The sequence below is a fragment of the Gallinula chloropus genome (genome assembly GCF_964237585.1).
Source record: "Gallinula chloropus genome assembly, chromosome: 1".
Taxonomy (NCBI): domain Eukaryota; kingdom Metazoa; phylum Chordata; class Aves; order Gruiformes; family Rallidae; genus Gallinula; species Gallinula chloropus.
In genome coordinates this window covers 147516167-147530768 of record NC_140085.1, presented here as the reverse complement: position 1 = coordinate 147530768, position 14602 = coordinate 147516167, and positions in this window count along the sequence as shown.

Sequence of the window (14602 nt, the reverse complement as noted above, 5' to 3'; positions counted from 1 at the left end):
ATACAACAGCTCTGGTAACAGTGTTTGAAAATTTCCAATACCCCTGGGATATTCAAACTAGCATTTTGCTGTTGTTATGTTTGGTGAATATGGTTCTGCTTTTGTTAAATATGAAGCAAAGGTTTATGAATACCACTCAAGAGTGTTCTGCGAGGCCAGATAATCATGAGTTGCAGGGAACGTGGCAGGATGGGCGTAGTCAGATCCCAATGGACATTATCAATAAAATAGCAGCTATGTCTCCACCAAGCAACAAAAAGGAAACACAAGCTTTCTTAGGTGTTATAGGTTTTTGGCGAATGCATATCCTAAACTACAGTCTCATTGTGAGCCCACTTTACCACGTAACTCAGAAGAGGAATGATTTCCAATGGGGCCCTGAGCAGCAGCAAGCCTTTGAGCAGGTCAAACGCGAGATAGTCCATGCAGTGGCCCTTGGGCCTGTCCGGACAGGGACAGACGTTAAAAATGTGCTTTACACTGCGGCCGGGGAGAATGGCCCTACCTGGAGTCTCTGGCAGAAAGCACGAGGTGAGACTCGAGGTCGACCGCTGGGGTTTTGGAGTCGGGCCTACAAAGGATCTGAGGCCAATTATACTCCAACAGAAAAGGAAATACTGGCCGCCTATGAAGGGGTTCGAGCCGCTTCAGAAGTGATTGGAACTGAAGCCCAGCTCCTCCTGGCACCCCGACTGCCAGTGCTGGGCTGGATGTTCAAAGGGAAGGTCCCTTCTACACATCATGCCACTGATGCTACGTGGAGCAAGTGGGTTGCACTGATTACTCAGCGGGCTCGAATAGGAAACCCTAATCGCCCAGGAATTGTGGAAGTGATCACAGACTGGCCTGAAGGCAAAGATTTTGGGATGTCACCAGAGGATGAGGAGGTGACACGGGCTGAAGAAACCCCACCTTACAACAAACTGCCAGAGAATGAGAAGCAATATGCTCTGTTCACTGATGGCTCCTGTCACCTTGTGGGAAAGCATCGAAGATGGAAATCTGCTGTATGGAGTCCTACAAGACGAGTAGCAGAAGCCACTGAAGGAAAAGGTGAATCAAGCCAGTTCGCTGAGGTGAAGGCCATACAGTTAGCCCTGGACATTGCTGAGAGAGAAAAGTGGCCAATGCTCTACCTTTACACTGATTCATGGATGGTAGCCAATGCCCTGTGGGGTTGGTTGCAGCAGTGGAAAAAGAACAACTGGCAGCGTAGAGGCAAACTCATATGGGCTGCTGACTTATGGCAAGATATTGCTGCCCGATTAGAGAAGCTGGTTGTAAAGGTACGTCATGTTGATGCCCATGTGCCTAAGAGTTGGGCCATGGAGGAACATCAAAACAACCATCAGGTAGATAAGGCTGCTAGGATTGAAGTGGCTCAGGTAGATCTAGACTGGCAACGTAAAGGTGAATTATTCCTAGCTCAATGGGCTCATGATTCCTCAGGTCATCAAGGGAGAGATGCAACATATAGATGGGCTCGAGATCGAGGGGTGGACTTGACCATGGATGCTATTGCACAAGTTATCCATGAATGTGAGACGTGTGCCGCAATCAAACAAGCGAAGTGGTTGAAGCCACTTTGGTATGGAGGACGGTGGATGAAATATAAATATGGGGAGGCCTGGCAGATTGATTACATCACCCTCCCACGCACCCGCCATGGCAAGCGTTATGTGCTTACGATGGTGGAGGCAACCACTGGCTGGCTGGAAACATATCCCGTACCCCATGCCACTGCCCAGAATACAATCCTGGGTCTTGAAAGGCAAGTCCTATGGCGACACGGCACCCCAGAAAGAATCGAGTCGGACAACGGGACTCATTTCCGAAATGTTCTCATAGACACTTGGGCAAAAGAGCATGGCATTGAGTGGGTGTACCACATTCCTTATCATGCACCAGCCTCTGGGAAAATTGAACAATATAATGAGCTCTTAAAGACTACCCTGAAAGCGATAGGTGGTGGAACATTCAAACACTGGGATACACATTTAGCCAAAGCCACGTGGTTAGTTAACTCTAGGGGATCCACCAATCGAGCTGGTCCTGCCCAGTCAAAATTTCCACGGACTGTAGAAGGAGACAGAGTCCCAGTGGTGCATATGAAGAGTATATTAGGGAAGACGGTTTGGGTCATCCCTGCTTCAGGCAAAGGTAAACCCATGTCTGGGATTGCTTTTGCTCAAGGACCTGGTTGTACTTGGTGGGTAATGCAGAAGGATGGAGAAGTTCGATGTGTACCCCAGAGGGATTTGATTTTACGTGAGAATAGCCAATATAATTAATAAGGTAGAAATTGTATTATAATAATTGCTCTGTGCATTCATTATTGCTATTATTGCTCTATGTTGTTGTATGTTGTACCAATGGAGTTACAGCCGGAGCCATACAAGTCAATGAAGGAAGAGTGCCATGATGACGGGACCAAGACCTGGTGTTCCAAGAACTTTTTCCTCCTTCACCTTTGAAAATGAACGTCTTTGATTCACGGAATATGAACGTGGACCATGTCAGCTGTATCGGTCGAGAGCCCGAGGTGCAGCATGCAACGATCCAGTGGCGCATACTGACACCATGAGAAACTGTTACGATGAATGAAGCCTGAAGATCATCATGGACTAAATGTTCATTCACTCAACAAACTCAGAAGAATGGTCCATCGACTAAGGGGATAATACCTGTATGCACATGTGTGCGTATACATGTGTACATACATATATGTGTGTCTGAAACAAGAAATGGTTGGATTTGGTCATGACGTAAATGGTATGGAATAAGGGGTGGATAATGTCCTGGTTTTGGTCAGGATAGAGTTAAATTCATGTGTAACAGTGGATGAATGCTGTGTTTGAGAGTAAAATGGGAGTAGTGCTGATAACACCCCAATGTTTTGAGTTGCTGTCAGACAGTCAAGGACTTTCTCAGCTCTTCATGAGAAAGGAGGGGGCGAAGCCAGGACAGGTGACCCAACTGGCCAAAGAGAGTATTCCACGCCAGTTACGTCCTGCCCAGGATGTCGGGGGCTGACGGGAGGAAGGCCGGGGGCGGCTCCGGGACGCGCGGTTCTAGGGGACGGTCGGGTTCTGGGATGGCTCTGGGTGGCACGGCCTGAGCTGTGGGTTTGGTGAGAAACTGCATTGTGTATCAACAGCTTCATATATTTTTGCTTTGAAGTCCTGTTAGCATTGTTACATTGTATCTTTCTGTTATCTTAGTAAACTATCCTTATCCCAACCCACGGGCCTCTTAATTTCTTGATTTTGGGGTTATTTGCCCCTTTCTCTTCCTTTTCCCTTCCCTTACTTCTCCCCCCTCCCCCCTTCCCTTTTCCCTGCTCTTTTCCTTTAAGGAGCAGGCAGCTGCGTGGATCTTGGCCCTCAGCCGGGGTGAAACCACGACAATACGTGCAAGCTTATGTGAATGTATACAATTAATTTACCATTCACTCTACCCTGGTCTTAGAATTGCTTCAGTGTTGTAGAAATTATATTGCCATCCACCTGTAGAACTCAAGACAAGGTTTACAAAGAGAAGACATTAAATATTAGCCAGTTGTGTAATTAATCCAGGAATCAAGTGAAAAATGCTATTGTATTTAGGGTTTGATAGTTTTGTGAAAATATGTGGCCAGAAACTGGAGACAAGTATAAACATAAGTCCTGGTTTAAACAGGTTACAGTTTAAAGCCCTTCAGAAAATTACTTACATACATATGAAAAATCCAACTAACATTTAAGTTATGCACTATGAAATCCAAGGAATGGTTGTTTCCTAACACAGGATTAGTATGAAGATATGATATGGGCAGCATAAGTTTGACAGGCTGTCTAGGACGTGTGGTTTCTCCGGGGTTTCTTTAATAATTGGCTTCAAGGGGACATTTCAGTATTTGAAGGGAAGAACAGTCCTTTATTCTGAAGTTGCCAGCAATAGAACTCAAATATCTACCAGATCTGGTGTGCACAGTAAAACCCTGAGTCTTGGGTAATGACAGCTCAGATAAATTATAAAAGTAATAACATAGACGTTAAAAACAGGCTGGAGAAATGAAAACCCACAAAGTTCATTACCTGCTTGCTAATTCTGCAGGATTCACATCTCATTAAAGAAAGGATGATTACAGGCATTGAGACAGAGCACTGAAGTTATAAGCCTCTAAAATGTCTGTAATTTCTCTACCAAATGCAGGAAAGTTGGAGAAAGGTAGACAGCTCATGGGGAATGAAATACCTCTCTAAACAAAATTATCATCATAACCAATTAGCAATTGCTAATTTAATGGTAAATACCATGCCAAATACAGCATTTGACTGGAAGGGGGTGTCTTTGCACAGCAGCATGACCCTTTTATGAGTCCTCTGCTACAGGAAAATCTTCTGCATGTTGAATTGTTAATACTACATTATATTCACAAGGTTGTATAAAGCCTGCCAGACATTACTCAGAACAAATGAGAGCCAAAGAACAGCCAGCTTTCGAATTAATTTTGCTAATAGCATTGCACTGGGGAAATGGCTGTTGAAGCAGAAGGCTGGGGAAGTATTTATTATTTCTATTATTATTTATATTACAACAGTATGTAGGTGTTCTAGACAAATTTAGACCTCCTTAGGCACATTGCAGACACATAGGAAGAGATGTTGTCTTAGCTTAAATATAAGACACTCAAGAAGTCAGTTTCGATGGATCTGCCACCTGTCCTGATCCTTGGTATGGGAGACAATGAAGTCCCTTTCCTGGTCCCGCTGCTCCTGTTAGGTCTATAAGACAGGATACTTGAGGGGCATGTGGCCCCATCTAGAATTTATGATTTTATTTTTAAAAGCAAAAATATAAGCAGAACCTCAGAAGATGCCTGCCTGGATCGTTTGTATGAATGTTTGCCCTTGTCCTGCCATTTTATCGCTTACAGCCTTATGAACATTCTCTTCTTTGGATGAGTAAGTCTCCAGAACGAGGACTGAATCTCCCTCATATTTGTGTTCTTCAGTACAGCAAACCTGCAGCCATTTGGCCTTTGCAAATAATTGCAAAAATCAACATAAAACCATAAGGAGAAATTATATAAACTAGAAATCAGACAAAACCCCTAGACCAATAGTCTGGTGTAAATCTTCATTATAATAGAGCAAACAAATATATGTGATCCAAAAACCTTTCATTATCTCCTGTCGTTGAGTGATAGCTTGGGCAGACCAAGATGTGAGAGAGTCTGTGTGAAGCCTTGAAAGAATTCCTATGCTCCTGAGGCTGGCTACAGCCTGCTGTAATGCATCTTCCAGTGCAATCCAAACAACATGGGCTATGTAAGTCCTATTCTTCTCTTCCTTGTCACACACCCTCAGTTCCAGTTCCATAGATACGATCTATTGGACCTGTATTTAGCAAGGCAATTTCCTAATGCCTTAATGACTGTCAATCTCAAGGACTTGAGTATCTGTCTACAGGCCACTGCTGGATACTACACTGGTGAGATGGAGTGCAGGGCAAGCACATCTAATGTATCTGTTCCTGTCTTCATTGTTTGGAAGTGCCTTGATTTAGGAATCATCTTGTCATTATTGGCTATCATTATTCCCTCCAGATATATATTGATCCTCCAGATGTATATTGTTCAGTAGGGCACAATATTTTTTGTTAGTGCTCGGCACAGGCATTTGTTACCCTACAATGTTCTGCATGGCTGAAAACCATCCCAGAACACGCATTTCAAACGGGGTGGCAAGTCAAACGTTCTGCACTGATAACTTCTATCACATTGGCTCGTTGCATGATTAACAAGAATCTATTTCTGATGTGACTTTTGTTTTTGAATATTCAATTACAGTTTGTACCTCCTTAATTGCATCCCCACTATTTGTTTTCAGGACTACTCTGGCATACAGTGACAGCAGAGATAGGAGCATTAGCCTTCATTACTAAGCTGAGTAATGGAAACACTCAGCATAGTCTTGATATTGCCATTCAGTGTCATACTGCCAAATGCCTATTTTCTTTGACGTTTCTACTCCTAACTGCAGATGCTGTAATTGGTATGAGACCTCTGTGTTTTTGTTTATTACAGTTACAATGTTGTGAAATAGATCTGTTTACCGACAGCTTCTTTAGTCTCATTAAAAACCTTTTCAGTACTCCTCAGGTTGTTGGAAAGCAACATAAATCTACAGGACATGGCACATTGAGAGGGAAATAGGGTGAGCGGTGCAAATGCTTTACTATCTTGGGTAAAAGGGAATGACAGAAGAAATCCCTCAGACAAAGCCTTTCTTTCTGAACATACGGGCTTCAAGATGGAGCACTGGAACAGGCTGCCAAGGGGAGGGTGTGGAGTATCCATCTCTGGAGATATTAAAGACCTGTCTGGACACCTATCTGCGTGACCTGTCCTAGGGAACCTGCTTTTGCAGGAGGGTTGGACTCAATAGTCTCTTGAGGTCCCCTTCCAACCCTTATGATTCTGCGATTCTGTGATCTGATTTTTGTCTTTTCCTTGCCAGTGGTGCTTGTATTTTTCTCATAGTGTATCTCAATAGAAACTTCTTATGAATGAAAATTAATTACAAAAAGGCAGTGCCAAGTATCCCAAGTTTTGATGCAAGCATTCATGCAAGATGAGTTAAGCATACATTGTAGTCAGTTCAATGGGCATTGGACTGAACTGTTTGTGCAGCCTAGATTTTCTTAAGTTTGTATTTCTGCTTTGAAGTAGCTTAAGCAGATTTAGTTCAAGGAGCTAACATTCAACTCCTTAAAAATGAGGTTCCTTAAAATGTTAGCATTGAAATTCTGTGAGAGGTCCTGTTTAGGAATGAAGGTTTCATCTTTGTGTTTTATAAGGGAAATAAGCTGCTTATGAAAATAGATCTTATTTATTTTCTTTATTCAAATATTATGTTATGTTACTAAAAAGACATTTCCATTATGTTGTGAGTAATTTTGATCAAGTGAAATCCTTGAGGACACTTCCCCAGAAGTAGAAAAATGGATTTTAAAAAGATGTTTTTCAAATCTAAAACTAGGTAACTGTGCTTGCTGTAGTGAGTGCATAAACAAATATCAGACTCTGTGCAAATATCATACTAATTTATACAGCAGAGGAATACCAATCAGTCTTTGGCAGTAACCGCTACATCTCAGGATGACTATACTTTTAAATCATTTGATCCAAATCTCTTTCCTTTTCTCCTGAGTATAGTGTTTCTACAACTTGTGCTTCCACATGTGAGGTTGATGCTGCTCGACAGGGTGTTTCACCTATGTGATACCAGGAAGGGTGTTTGCAGTCTGATGGCTATAATCCAGAGGCTGTGCAAGATGACTTTGCAGACATTTGCATTTTTATTGGCAATTGTCTTGACAATATTTGGAGTAAAAAATATCTCCCATATGAACTAGGATTCATAGTTATTTTCTTTCTTGTTACCATCATAAGCCAGAACGTGGTGTTCTGTGTAGCTTTATACAGATGGAATAACTCACTTTAATAGCCGAACTTAAAACTTAAGGAATAGAATCTGTCCTGTTTAGGTTGGCTGTCTTACATCTAGTTACTAAAGTTGATCACTAATCTGAAATTATCATACGACTTTGAGAGCATAATTAAAGTGTACATTTAACAATATCCTGCAGAACAGATAACTGATATCAAAGAACATAATCTCTTCAAATATTACATGCCTGATGGGTGGGAAACAACAATGAAGCAGAAGAACTTATTAGCTCATTGCTGTGCTGGAACATCATATTTTTTCACAGTCACACAGAATAATGAAGTTTCCATATCTCTCTAGTATACTACCCCTGAACAATTGTATTACCGCTGGTATCCAGTTTACTTCTCTGTCATATTTCTGTCACCTCATCTTTGTGTATAAGAAATAAACTGTAGAGGCTAGCAGTCTTTTATATTGCTAACTAATATTCTCCTTACATGCTGAGCAACTACACTTGCATATCATGCAGTATGGAAACTCACACCCAGCCCTGTGGTGCTGAGGACAGATTTAATCACTTTGCATCACTGTAGACCAGAACAGCACAAGCACCAAAGGAGGGAGAGACAGAAGCAAGACCTACAGGCTGGTGGCAGCAGGCACCATTTAATTCCTCTCACCATGGCCATGTTCTTACCCAACCTCAAAGGATGACAGGTATTTCACAGGCATGGTGCTGCAGCAGTTATTGGTACAGCTAACACAAACATCTCTGTCAGGATATGATCAATCAAAGATAATCTGTGTCTTAACGAGCCATGTTGAAATCACAAGAATCCACATAAGTAGAGCTGCCCCATTCCTTGAATAACATGTCCCCAGTGACCCATCCTCTTGGGGATCATCTTTCCCTTGAAATCCTTCTGAAAATTGTGTCCAATGCTTTGATGGATGTGAAATGCTGAGTAACACAAAGTGCAGCACAGCACTCTAATCTCTGTGATTAATACACAGATAATAATTATATTCCATTAGTGAATTGGCAGGATGCATTAAATTCCTTTTGCTTGCAGTGAAATTCATTAGTAGCTTGAGAAAAAAACGGCCTTGTCCATTTCCAAATAAGTAAATGAATTTCAGTACTTCAGTTATAAACATAGAAAACTTACTTGGAAGAATTAACAAGTGACTCAGATTTTATTTACTACTGGCATTTTACATTGAGGGACACCACTTAAACTTACTTCAAATGTGCTTGGACTCCTTGGATGATGTATATTAGGATCAGAAGCAACATGGGATATATGATTAATGACATATCCACAACCTGATCATCACTGCAGTTTCATTTAAAGAATCTGTTATAGCCCTACTTCTGCTTTTTATCTACAATATTCCAACTATTTCAGAAATTCAATCATGTGATAAGGAATTTGCCTCTAATTCCCATTCCAAATCTATTCTATGGTATTGTATAGCCACTATCTTCGAATTAATTTATTTTCAGCTTAAATATCTCCTCTCACAACTCTGTATGAAGATGATCTAATCACTCTCAGCTTTCATTACAAGGTTGTTTTCTGATATTTTGTAATACCATATTTATGCACTAAACTCAAAGTTGAAATAGCATCCCTTCTTGTCCATACATTGACTGTTTGAGGAAAAAATCTATTAGCCACCGGAGTAAAACTATTTTTTTCTGCCTGTATATCAGCCTTTTTTTCCCAGTCCCTACCAGATTTAAAATATTTACATTATCATGCAGTTTGAAGTAGTATTTTTTCACTTATAATATTAAAAGTGTGTCTGTCCACATTTCAAGCAAATTTTTTAGGCTGACATAACCTCAGAAAATGCTCTTTTCAAATCCTTTTCCATCTTGAGAGCTGTTCTATCATCTGTTTGACTTGATGATCTGAGAGGTCTTTTCCAACCTTAAAGATTCTATGAGCATGTTTCCCCTACTCTGTATGAGAGGGCTTCACATCTTGCTTCGGTAGTTCTAGTTCTTCTACCTCATTGCCCAGGTTTCCTGCATTAGTCCACAAACAACTTCCCTCTTTCCTTCTGACCTCACAGTATTTCCTAAATCAATCAAATATAGCCAACCTGATTGATCCTTTCATTCACAGAAGTGCATTCTTTTTTTCCCCTTCTGTCCAATACCTTATTCTCTAGCATAGCCTTAGTCCAGACTAGATTCATTTACATGGTTTTTCATCTGTTATTAATTAGCACTAGTTGTGGAGATAGCATGTGTCTCTTCTAGTCACAACACATTTCTTGCAACCTAGATTTATACTTTCTTTTATCTACTTTTGTAGTCTCAGTGGCACAAGGTCAGTTCCTTAGAACAGCCCAGAGCAAACCCTCCCTTGAGAACTACGTTCTTTTTCTGAACGCTTCCTAGAGGTTAAACACCCCAAAAGCTTCCTCCTAAATTCCTCAGCTGTTTGGTGTGATCTTATAAATCCATCAGGAGAGGTTTAGATTGGATACTAGGAAAGTTTATTCACTGGAAGAGTGGTCAGGCATTGGAACAGGCTGAACAGGGAGGTGGTGGAGTCACCATCCCTGGAGGTGTTCAAAAAACATATAGACATGGCTCTCCAGGACATGGTTTAGTTGACATGATGGTATTGGACATATGGTTGACTTTATGGTCTTAGTGGTCTTTTCCAACCTTAAAGATTCTATGATTTTATGACTTCAACCTCCTTATCAAGGAGCAAGAGAAATAAGTGGGTCACATCTCACAGATCTTTAAACATCTGTAAGGACATCTGTATGGTGTGACAGATCTCACAGTAATGTGAGCATTAGGATGAGATTAGTCATGTTTGATAAATGTCAGCTTCTTTCCTTTGACCCCCCAAAGGAAGCCCGAAAGGCCAGGCCAGGAGCAGGGAGCTGCTCTGTTTATCTCTGAGGCTGTGTTCTCACTGCTAAATTGAAGGTGCTCAGGCATGTTTCTGGGCCCTGAACCCATCTGGTGGGAGGCTATGCTAGCAAGCTCTGCAAGCCCCGTCTTGCAAAGGGGAAGCTGCTTGCAAAGCTCCTGTTGGGAATGGCTCTCTGCAGCCTTTGGAGGAGTCCAGCCCCCAGGCTGTGCCTGAGCAACATGTTTGGGAGAGAGAAACTTGGCTTGAGCTAAAAGAGAGCAGGACACCACCTTAACGGCCGGAGAACAATCTGGGGTATTGTTTCATGTATTAAAGTTGCCTTCTTTAAATCTCTGTAGAGTGTCATAGCATTTGACTGTATGGAGGTTCACTCTTTTCAAGTAGGCAGCTGGTCAGTATCAGAGACCTTTTCAATCCTTTCTGAGGATTTTAAACTGTGCTTGGCAACTAAATGCAATTTAAAGAGGGAAACGTCATGAATTTTGTGTAATTGCTTGATATTCACCTGCCATCAGTCTTTGAGTGGTTGTGGTGGAGGGTGATTGGTTCGATGTTCAATATTGATTAAAAATGATTACATTAAAGAGTTTAACTTCTTGCTTTACCAATTTACACCTACACCGTTTGCTTTTATGCCCGTTGTCACTTTTGTGAATTTGACAGAAAGATAAGGGAAAATTTTCCCCAAATTATTCTTTACAACAAATAAGCTGCTATTATTTTTTTAAAAGTGTCAAGTGGTTCCTAAATAGAGCCTCCTAAGTAGGGATTTGCTGTGATTTTGGCCACAGCTGGCCCACATATGGCATTTTACCTACGACATCATGTGGTGAAACAGTTCATTAATGCTTCCGAAGTAATCATCAGCACATACTTACTTTATACTTTTTTGTGTCTTTTTGAATCTGTGGGGTGATGGCCCTGCTTTTATTCTGAGCCACAAGTTACAAGATATCAGGTCTTCTGTCTTAAAACAGGCTTCACTTTTGCAATGGTGCAAGAAGGGATCAAACTCTCAAATTGCAGGGAGACTGGAGGCTTATGGATTCAAGGAAATGTTTGTGGTGTGCAACAATGTTTGAAAATCTCAGCCTGTGCTTAGCACCTCTGTGCACTGGAAAAGAAGACAGTGTTCCTTCTTTACCCCATCCATGAGTTGACAAGCTCGCATGTTTTTGCCAAGCACCTGAGGGTAAATACGCTCTGTGTTTGCCATGTGTCATTATAGTAGCCTTTGCATAACCACCCATTTGTGTCTTGCCTTTAGGCAACCTGGGATAGTGGAGGGTTTCCCTGCCCATGGCAGTATGGTTGGAACTAGATGGGCTTTGAGGTCCCTTCCAACCCAAACCAGTGTGTGGTTCTAGAATTCAACGGACATTCAGAATCAAGCTCTTAATAGGAGAATAATAGCACATATTTAGTTTTCAGTCAGCTATTATTTTGATTCCTAACAACTGTATTTATAACACATGCAATGCCCAGGATGACTTTATGTCCCACTACAAAGGGAAAAGCAGTCTGCTCACGGGAAAGGTGGAACCCAGCTGTGATCTCTAGGCTTGTGCATTTCTGCTCCTACACCACATTTTGTGCTTCTTGCCAGCTCTGCAGCCTAAACCACAGCCTCTGTAACAACCCCCAAAAAGAAAGTTCCTCTGCAAGGGGTCTGCAGGAGGGAGTACCACTGGATGTAGACTCCCCTAGAGCTCAGGGACCTCTGCTCTTCTTTGTGGCTCTGAGGAGAAGAAGGAGATGGCTGAAATTAGAGCTCTGTTTTGGGGCAGGGCTGTTGCCACGTTGGTCCCTGCCGATCCCCCAAACTGATCTCCTGCTCTACTGGGGCTGCCTTATCTTTGCAGGACTGTGTCCATGATACAAAACTTCAGGTGATGCTGAGTGATAATAAAATAAAAGTCTTTATTTTTAATAGATGGACAAAACAGACCCAAAACCAGACAGTATTTTCCTGAATTGCATGGGCACTATTGAATACAATACAAATGAAGTCAAAACATATATATCTATATTATGCTTCCTATCATCTGCTTTGTTAGGTATAGTCTTAATATAACATTTCAGACACAGACAAAAATATACTTTTTTTTAACAACAGCCACAAATACTGCCCTGATTAATAGCAGACTTACAATAACTTACTGTCTAACTGCACATGGTACTTGATCAAATACGCTTGAAGGGCAGAAGGAAAAAAGAATAACAGTTTTTTTCCTATGATACTTGTATTTGAAATACTAAATTGTTGTACTATATGAAAATAAAAGACTAAATCTTTTACTTTATTTGATCCACTTAATGTTTACATTCAGTTCAGGTTCACAAAAGTATGTTTTATTTCTAATACATATACCATCCCATATGGACAAATATAGACGAAATCGTAACTTTTTTGACATCTCAGCTATGATATTAACCTTGATTTTATGAACACTTCTCATGCAAAGGAAGTAAAAAACCCTGTCAAATAAGTGTTATTCACAAATGTTAAGAATATGAAAGTAAAATGTATGACTGTGATATGAATATTTTATATAGAAATTGTAGGCTCAGAAACAATAACCTCAGTGTCTGAAAATGAGCTGTTTGCTTCACTGATTCTGGATCCAATTTAGAGCACAATACTACTGTCTACAAATGGCAAAAGTGGAGAAGGAGCATCTGATGATTTTAATGAAAATTATGTATACTTCAAGAATCAAGTCCTGTTGGCATTTTGACTGTGGAAGTAGCTTGGTTGTATTTTGTTTTCTTTTTCCTTTTTTCTGTTTTCCCCAGGTATCAATTGTAGATATGGCCTTTGGTTATATGAACAGCTTTGTATAAATTTAAGGGTAGGATAGCTGAACTAAGGCAATGAAACTTGTAAACAGACTTTGCACAGAGCTGTTTTAGTTTGGCTTTTGAATTTGTCCTGTCCAGCCCCGCACTCCAACCACTGCAGATGTTGTTGGATGCCCATAAATAGACGCACAGAGAGTTGGTACGGTCACATGATGAACAGTCTTCAGTGCCACTTCTCTCTTTTGCATGATAAAGCTTCCATGGTGTGCTACTTGTGAAAATGCAATAACCTTCCTGTCCCCGCAGAGAAGATGGGAAAACTTTGTTGGAACCATTGTCTGTCCGAGAATGCGTAGTTCCATCTAAGCAGGAATACTTTGTGAAATCACAGTGATTTCACAAAAATATTCAATAGGATAAGCTATTAAATATTCTGATAACGTTGAAAGCATCTGGCTTGAAATTTTTGGGCAAACACATTTTAATTTTTCACTTTTTCCTTTTGAGAACATTAAAGCCTTTATGCTCTTATGGCAATAAGGGAATACAAGGGAAAAGAAAAGATTTTTATCTTTCAATAAAAATTTCTTAAACGATTCCAGCTGAATCCCCTTCTCCTTTTCTTCTCCTCCCACTGTTGGGAATTTTGAAACAAATAATATAGAAATGCTGGTGAGCTTACACCATCTGACCACTATGCAGATTCTCATAGTGAAATGCTTGTAATTCATAGATAAAACTGAAGTAAGAGAAAATTTTCAGGAAGACCTACAGGTGACTGCAAAATGAAATCCCCTAACCTGATTTGGGACTGCAGCGTAAGACATTTGCTATGTAAGAAAGCAAAACTGACTCAATATTTTCTCATCAGAAGGGATTCAGGCTAGTGGATTCAGGCCAGAAACTGATAATAATTCAGCAGTGGTTCTATTCTTCTGTCTCTTTTTTTCATCCAGTCTCTTTCCTCTTCTCTTTTCCATGGTTCATAGGGGAATGAATGCTTTGGGGCTTGCGTCCTGTTTGGGAGATCCGCAGCACCCTGAGTTTCATCAGTGGCTTGTTCACCTGCCCCACAGGAATTTTTCATTTCTTTGTTATATTGATTGTTCTGGGGTTTTAGTGCAGATCTTGATTTTTATTCCTTCTCCTCAGAGCACACTCAATATTTGGTAGCACAGTAGTACTGCAGTTCACAATGCATATTCAGAACTGAGACGAAGTGTTATTTTTAAACACTGTGTATGGAGAAATAAAACCCCAACACTTTTAAAATTAATTCTCTCTATGTATAAAATATCTATATGCTGTTAAAACTCCACAAAAGGAGCAAAAACATATCTAAGGATTCAACCTTGTGAAAGTTTATGTCAACATTGAATGCACAAGTTGATGGCTTCTTCCTTTAGCAGCAAAACCTTTTCTTACATCTCCTGTCCTCCAGTATAACTCCTCGTG